Raw genomic sequence first — 8,316 nt, forward strand, 5'->3', positions numbered from 1 at the left:
GTGACACTCTTACCTTCAATTATTCACCAGAAAACCGGAAGTGGCACCGTGGTTCAAGTGTTAAAGTGCGAGCATTTATCTAAAAAGCTTAGGGAGATTGCCCAGGCCTGGAATTCAAGCCCCATGACCAAAAAATATAAAAAAGGAAAAAAAAGGGCGAAAAGCAACATTTTAAAGCTAATGTACACATATACAAAAAAATTGTCTAGAAATAAAATTATAACAGCCCCTGGACTGGGAAAAAAAGAGATTAAAGTGAAATTGCTTTCAATCATTCATGTAGACAATCTGTACTCAGGGCAGGGTATTGGAGCTCACATCACTAACTAAAGGGGTAGAAATTGAGAAGAACACTGTTCAGAACCAGTGTGCAAGGAAAGTAATAAGATTCTCATAACATCTTAAAGCCTGGGACGTTGGAATGCATTTGTGATACTAGTTACTTGGCAGACAGAAGTGAAGAACTTAGCCTCTGTTCAGCCCTCAGCAAAATTGATAATCTATGAGCAAAGTAACTACATTGAAAAAAATATTGTTCTAATGGTAGAATACTTGTTCAGCCAACAAAATATCTAAATTTATACTCATTTCCTAAAAGAGAAAAAAAAGCAAAGAAAGAAAGAGAAAAAAAAGAGAAAGAAAGAAATATAGAATAGGAGGAGGAGAGAAGGAAAGGAAAGAAGGAAGGAAGGAAGGAAGGAAGGAAGGAAGGAAGGAAGGAAGGAAGGAAGGAAGGAAGGAAGGAAGGAAGGAAGGAAAGAAGGAAGGAAGGAAGGAAGGAAGGAAGGAAGGAAGGAAAAGAAGAAAGAAAGGAAGGAAGGAAGGAAGAAAGAAAGAAAGAAAGGAAAAAAAATAGAAAAGAAAGAAAGGGCGGGAGAAAGAATGGGAGGAAGAAAGAAAGGAAGAAAGAGAAGTATAAATAAAAATCTCAGCAGGTGTTAGATGTTAATAATGACCCTAAATACTTTTAGTTATAAATGCCATCATTTAATTCCCTGGGAAGAGACATTTTGTATCAAGCCCTGTTGTATGGACTTGGGACCCACGAAAGACCACCAGAGACCACAACCAATGCAAACAGCAAAAGAGACATTTATTTGCAAGCTCAAGCTTGGTCCTCCGCACATCAGGTAACCAGTGACGTTAAGAGTCCCAGAGCACAAAATCAGCACAGCTTTCATAGTACTGAACAAACAAGTTTAGGGAATTTCCACACAAGCAGTTAAATGATTGGTTTGAGTCCACCCTAACTGCTCTGCCCTTTTACTGAACTATTGGTTTATCCTGTTCCTGGAACACTTGGGCAACTGTTCTTCTTTCTTAAGGGTGGACAGGGTTGGTGGCATCCTGTATTTTTTTTATCTATCTTGGGGTTACTCTGAGGGCAGCTTAGCACAACATGGTGTGGTTAATCTCAAATTGGAGTTACTTTGGCTCTTCATTTTCTCTTCTTCTAGAACATCGGGGACCAATCATGCTCTCCTAATTGGCACAGTCTTCTATATTTACAGTTTGGTATTGGGATCTCAGAACTAATAGATGGACTGTGCTGATTCTCTTTTTACAAAGGACACCAGTCTACAAGGTCCGATTGTGAGTAACAAAATTAACAGTAACAAAGGCCCTTACATTTTCTTCCAGCAATCCTGAGTCGGTATACCACACCTAACTTACCTTTATACCAGCTGTACTCGTAAGCTCCAATTTGCTACATACTTAAACTTTCTGATGTTTTTCTTCTTTAAGACATTTTAAGACAATCCTTACTTTTTAAATCATTTCTTATCTAGAGGATTCCAATTTTTCCCAAATTCCTTTCTTAAGTCTTTCTTTACTACACTCCTCTTCTTTACAATTCCTTGAGCTCCTTTGTGGCTAGAATTTAAAACTGCCCATTTTTCCTTCGACTTGTGGAACCAAGTTATCTCAGAAAGCCTTAAGGCACCAGTGGGATGAAAAGCTTTCTAGATTTTAAGGCTAAGATTAGGGCTGGTTCTCATTCCTCCCTCTACTTCCATTGTTTTTAAAAAAAATCTCTCCTTTATCTTTAAAACACACCCAGGAGGAAGCAGGTTATTACCATACCAGAGCCAAACTAGGCTGTGACCCTGATGTATGTAAGGCAAGCCAGTGATATACTTGACCACAATATCCACTGTGGGAATAGAGAGGTTACTGGATATCACCAAAAGAATGTCCCACAAGATCTTAGTATTAGCAGCGTTCAACCAGGAAGCATTTTCAGGTGATGGAATCAGGCAGGAGTTGAGTGTACTTTTACCAGTGTGGGAGTGGTCTGGGTGATGATATAGATTTCCTCCAGGTGACTGTCAAGCTGTCATTGAACTTTACTCATTAGGGTGCGCAGCAGCAGCAGCAGTACCAGGGTCTCTCAGTGGCTCAAAGGGACTGTCACACCTCATGCTAGGCTGCAAATTCCCACACAGACCGGTTAAGGATACATTGCATAGGCTTGGCAGGCTATGACCCCACTAGTTTTTAAGACTATTTAGACAGTAGACCAAGACAATTAACCAAGATAACAATTTTTTTTAAACGAGATAGTTCTTTTAATAAGGCTAGGATTTTCTAGGCAGATATAGAAGCCTCAGTCTTGTACTATTCTTTCCCATGTCTTTTCCTTCTGTCTATTTTGCCACATTTTTTAAAAAAAGTGACTGTGGTCCCTTGTTCTTAAAAGGCGATGGTGAGCAAAGATTCATCTTCTGTCACTTCTTCAAGCTGACTCGGGGTGTTGATCCTACCTAAACAGGAACTTATATCCTAAGCCTATTTTACAAAGAGGTTACCAGGATTAGATGTCATTAAGAACAACATTTTAACTTTTGACAAATTCACAGACCTTTTTTCTGACTATAGCAGTGTAGATTATTTAGTCTTCTGGTTTGCAAAAGGATCTTTCTGGATGGCTTAGTAATATGATCTCTAGTAACCTAAGAATGTCTGAGTTACCAATGCAGGCCTTCAGACAGATATCAATAGAAACACACTCTCAGGTTTACAAACTTTTTCCTGAGCAGATGAATTTCATGTAGCTGGAGTCAGCTCAAAAGTTACGCCAATTAGAGCTTTGGGCACATACAGAGGTTAGGATCTAAACTATCCTCCACATTTTACAACCTTAGCTTTTTAGTATTATCACAGATGACTGACTAGTTCCTGTCCCTTACAAGTGATAGACTTTAGGCATGCTTACAACCTATCTTCCCATGACCTCCTGACTCTGACCAATTTTTGAAGGGCCATATACAAATGACTCTAGGATCTGACATTATTTCTGCCATTCAAGCAGTGGCTTACAATCTCTGGATGCTCCTCCATTTCTTTTTGTCCCAGGAGTGTCTTCTCCACACTGGGAAAAATGCCTCATTGGCATTTCCCTTAGTTGGTTGCTGGACTTGAACTTAGGGCCTGAGTGCTGTCCCTAAGTTCTACAGCTCAAGGCTCACGTTCTGCCATTTTGAATCCGAAAGCAGCTCTGCTTACTCTTTCAGCCTTTTGCTGGATGAGTAGATGTGACAGTCTCTCACGGACCTTTTTCTGCCCGAGCTGGATTTGAACCAGTTGCAAATCAGTGAGTCGCAAAAATGCCACTTTATTCCAAGTAAAAGCAAGAAGGTGATCAACATAGAAGTAGCTTTTAAGCGAATCCTTACCTGAAACTTACTAAGAACCAAAGTTACATCTGACAAACTTACAAGAACCCTCACTCCTTTTTGTCAGCCTGCTGGGAACTGTTAAAAAAAATACCTATGAGAGCAAACTGAAATAGTAATTAAGCAATTATTTTGGTAATCCAAATTTTTCCTTTTTGTACTTTGAGGGAAATGTTTAGAACAATTTTACTTTTAAACTTTATATACAGAAATCCATTCCTAATTTATGAGCCTCCTATTAATTTGCTTTAATATTCTATACTTTAGTTTTTAGCTGCACTTTGAAAAATCCCTTGAACTCTCAAGGCTAGGTGTGTTACTCATTTCCTCTTGGCTGTTTGTTTTAAAACAGATACACATGAAATAGTTTAAACTCAAATAACATATTTTCTTAATGCAAAAATTACAATCACCATCATTTTACCAAGAATCTAGACTTAACACCTTTATGCCTTAAAAAAAAAACATATCCAATGGCAGAATATCATTGAGAGCAAATCACGTTGTACAAATAAACTTTTTAACCCTCTTTTTAAAGCCTTCTTACTTTTAATTTTAACACATCCAAGAGGCAGTTTTAGCAATGTTAATCAGATCTTCACATCACTCATTTTTACCATCACGTCTCCAGTGTCTATCTGCAGGAAACAGTGAAAGAATAAAAATCGGCCACTTAGCCCTTCCTGTGGAAAGGCCACGCACCCAATCCGACTCTTTAGCATTAGATGAACTGTGTTTGTGCCAGCTTGCCCTCCTTCACCATGCGTGGACTCCTCCCATGGCCTGTTCCACCATGCATGACCAGCTAAACTGCACTTCTGCATGTTCACCATTCACTCCTAAAGAAAGGTATTCTGTTACCTTCTAAGTTTCTCCTTTTTGTTAAGCCAGATATATTGATTACAGTATAAACAGCTTTATGCATTCTAAAATACCAGATTTTCTAACTTTCAAGTTAAAGAATCCTTACAAAAACCTATTTTAAACAATGTGAAAGTGCTTTAAAATGTTTTGGTAATGTCAAACCTCATAAGTTTTTGAATTTTAAAATTAAACTCACACAATTGTTACAAAATGCTAACAATTTCTATCATGAACAAGTTCACAAACACATACAAAACACACTCAAATCTTCAAGCAACCCAAAATCAAAATCAGTTGTACGTACATTTTCTAAAGTTTTCAAACAAAAAATTAAGAAAATATTTCTTTTAAACGAAGTAATTTTGTAGAGCTTCATTTTCCCAGGGTTTGCTTGTTTAGCAAGGCAATTCAACAATTGGTCTTGAATCCTTTCTGTTGGAGGAAGGATGCAGGGGGAGGGGGGGAGAGCCTGACACTAAACTGGCCTGATTTTTATCCAATTTTATTTTTATTTATTTATTTTTCTTAATGTGTTTTTTTAATTGTGAAAATACTGTACAGAGGGGTTACAATTACATGGGCAAGATAATGAGTACATTTCTTATCAAGCATTGTACCCTTCTCCTTTGTTTTCTCTTCCCATCCCTTCCTATCCTACCACCACCTACTCCCCCAACTCTCCTCCCTTCCTCCCCCCCACCACAGTTGTAAAGTTCGTTTTCAACATAACGACTTGTACATCTCATTGTTGCAATGGGTCCAAATGTATCCCTATATAAGCGATTTATTTTTTCCCTTCCCCTCCACAAATTATACCGACATCAAATACAGTGAAAGAAGGGGTTATACTGTGGAGGAGGGACATACAAAGCAACAAAGAAATAATCTTATAAACGTGTTAGAAACAATCACATGAAAGAAAAAAAACATTTGAATACATATCTTAGGTTCATTTCCCGAACATCACCTTATCTGACCTTTTCTGCTTGACTCATACATATACTACTTATTGAAAATAAGGGAAACCATGGAAACTATGTTTTTTTGGACCTGGCTTACTTAACTTGATATAATTTTTTCAAGTCTTTCCATTTCCTAACAAACGGGCCAATGTCATTCTTTCTGATGGAGGCATAGAATTCCATTGTGTATATATACCACATTTTCTTGATCCATTCATCTACTGCAGGGCATCTGTGTTGGATTCATATCTTAGCTATGGTAAATAATGCTGCAATAAACATAGTCGTGCTGGTAGCTTTAGTGTGGTCTTGTTTGTGATCATTTGGGTAAATGCCCAAAAGTGGGATTGCTGGATCATAAGGGAGCTCAAGCTGATTGAAAACGTTGGCAAAGTAGCAGGGTATAAAATTAACCCTCAAAAAGCAATGGCTTTTCCGTATGCCAACAATCAGAAAAGTATGTCTAAAATTAGGAAAGCAACTTCATTCGTAATAGCTCCACAAAAAATAAAATACCAAGAAATTAACTTAACCAAAGAAGTGAAGGACATCTGTGATGAAAATTTTGAAAATTTGAAAAATGAAATCAAAACAGAACTTAGAAATTGGCAAAAACTTCCATGCTCCTGGATTGGAAAGATCAACATTGTGAAAATGGCAATACTTCCCAAGGCTATTTACAAATTCAATGTGATACCTATCAATATTCCAACATAATTCCTCAAGGAAATAGAAGTTGCAATCCAAAAATTCATATGGAATAATAAAAGACCCCAAATAGCAAAAACGATCCTCAACAGAAAGAGCAGTGCTGGAGGAATATCAATATCAAATTGCAAACTCTACTATTTAATCCATTGCAATCAAAGCAGCTTGGTACTGACACAAGAACAGACCTCAGGACCAATGGAATAGAATTGAAAACCCAAATAATTGTGAAGCCAAGCAGAAGTTTCCTTTTCATTCGGCACCAGCATTGGATGTTGACTGGCAGAGCAACAACACCTTTGCTTCATGTAGTACAGATTTGTGCATTCATGTCTGCAAATTAGGACAACACAGATCTATTAAAACATTCCAGGGACATACAAATGAAGTAAATACTATCAAGTGGGACCCCATTGGCAATCTTCTGGCCTCCTGTTCTGATGACATAACTTTGAAGATATGGAGCATGAAATAAGGTAATTGTGTACATAATTTGCAATCACATAATAAAGAAATTTATACTATCAAATGAAGTCCAACAGGACCAGGGACAAATAATCCAAATGCCAACCTTATGTTAGCAAGTGCGTTCTTTGATTCTACTGTTACGTTATGGGATGCAGACCGAGGGATTCGCATCCATACTTTGACAAAACACCAAGAACCTGTGTACAGTGTTGCTTTCAGTCCTGATGGCAAGTATCTGGCAAGTGGTTCTTTTGACAAATGTGTGCACAATTGAAACACAAGCAGTTGCTCTAGTTCACAGCTATAGGGGAACAGGTGGAATTTTTTTTTTTATATTTGCTCTTTTATTATAACTTCCTTTTTTTTAATTTAATTTAATTTTATTTGTGAACATACTGTACAGAGGGGTTACAATTATATGGGCAGGATAATGCGTACATTTCTTACCAAGCATTGCAATAGCTAGTATATGTATGAGTCAAACAGGTGGAATTTTTGAAGTTTGCAGGAACGCAGCAGGAGACAAATTTGAGCCAGTGCATCAGATGGTTCAGTTTGTGTATTAGACCCAGAAATAGCGCTACTAGTTGGAAGCCATGGGCCGACTATGACATAGCCAAAATGACTGTCTTTGACCCATGTACTGCTACAGTCCCACCTGAACCATGGCCAGTCCACTATAGCCAAATCTAAGAGAAGTATATCCATGCAATGTATATATCCAAAATTGCACCCTGAAGATGACAGAGTTTTGTCGCAGCTTGTGAATTCTGTTCACCAAGTGCTGGAATCTAATCTGCTGTGCCACTAAAATAGCATTTAGTAGTTTGGGATATGAAAAACAGAAGAGAGAAATAAATATACGCTATAAAAGCAGACCATATATGTACCAGAGTTTGTTTACTAATGACAGCCTTGTTTCTCCCCTTTGAATCAATCAGCAGACACCACTGATTCTATTCTTTTTTCCCTTCAGTAGTGAGCAGATGGTATGTACAGAGAAAATGGACATAACAAAACTCGCAGCAGTAGTTTGTTCTTGCTTTTAAATTTTGATTTTGGTTTGATTGTGGATGCATGAAGTAAGGGAGTGAATCAGTTTCTTGTTTATATTTTTTTCACCTTTTAAACAATAAAAATTTTCTTAAAAATACTTTAAAGCATTCTTTAGAAGAGGTAGATTTTTGGTACATTTTTGGCTCCCAGAGCATATATTCAATTGGTGCATATTGTGGAAAGGGGCATTGGAAGTTAAAAGAAAGCATAGGACTTTGGTCATGTCAACCTAGAAGAGACATCCGTAAAGAAGGATGCTCTGCTTCTGTTTCTATTTCTATTTCTCTCTGTGTCTCTCTGTCTCTATTTCTCTCTCTGTCTCACTATATTTTATTTTAGTGATGTGGCTTAAATACAATAGGTTATTTTGGGGGACATATTTCTGCCAATTAAATACTAGAAGGGCACAAATGTTTTGTTTTTCTTTAAGTACGATATTGAAGATAAAAAAAATCTTCTGATGCTTTTTAACCATAAGTAAATTATGGATAAAATGTGCACTATTGCAAAAAGGAGCAAAGTAGTTTGGGGCTTTTTAAAAAAATTGTTTTGCTTTGATTTTTAAGAGATTAAAATGTTTC

The 8,316-nt window shown here is 37.3% G+C and overlaps 1 pseudogene; it reads left to right on the plus strand.

Annotated features, from left to right (window-relative positions):
- The first annotated feature begins 6,137 nt into the window (after nt 1-6,137).
- Nucleotides 6,138-7,295, plus strand: LOC122097217 (annotated as a pseudogene).
- The last annotated feature ends 1,021 nt before the right edge of the window (nt 7,296-8,316 follow it).

The sequence above is a fragment of the Dipodomys spectabilis genome, unplaced genomic scaffold (assembly GCF_019054845.1).
Source record: "Dipodomys spectabilis isolate Male_0828 unplaced genomic scaffold, ASM1905484v1 ptg000418l, whole genome shotgun sequence".
NCBI lineage: Eukaryota > Metazoa > Chordata > Mammalia > Rodentia > Heteromyidae > Dipodomys > Dipodomys spectabilis.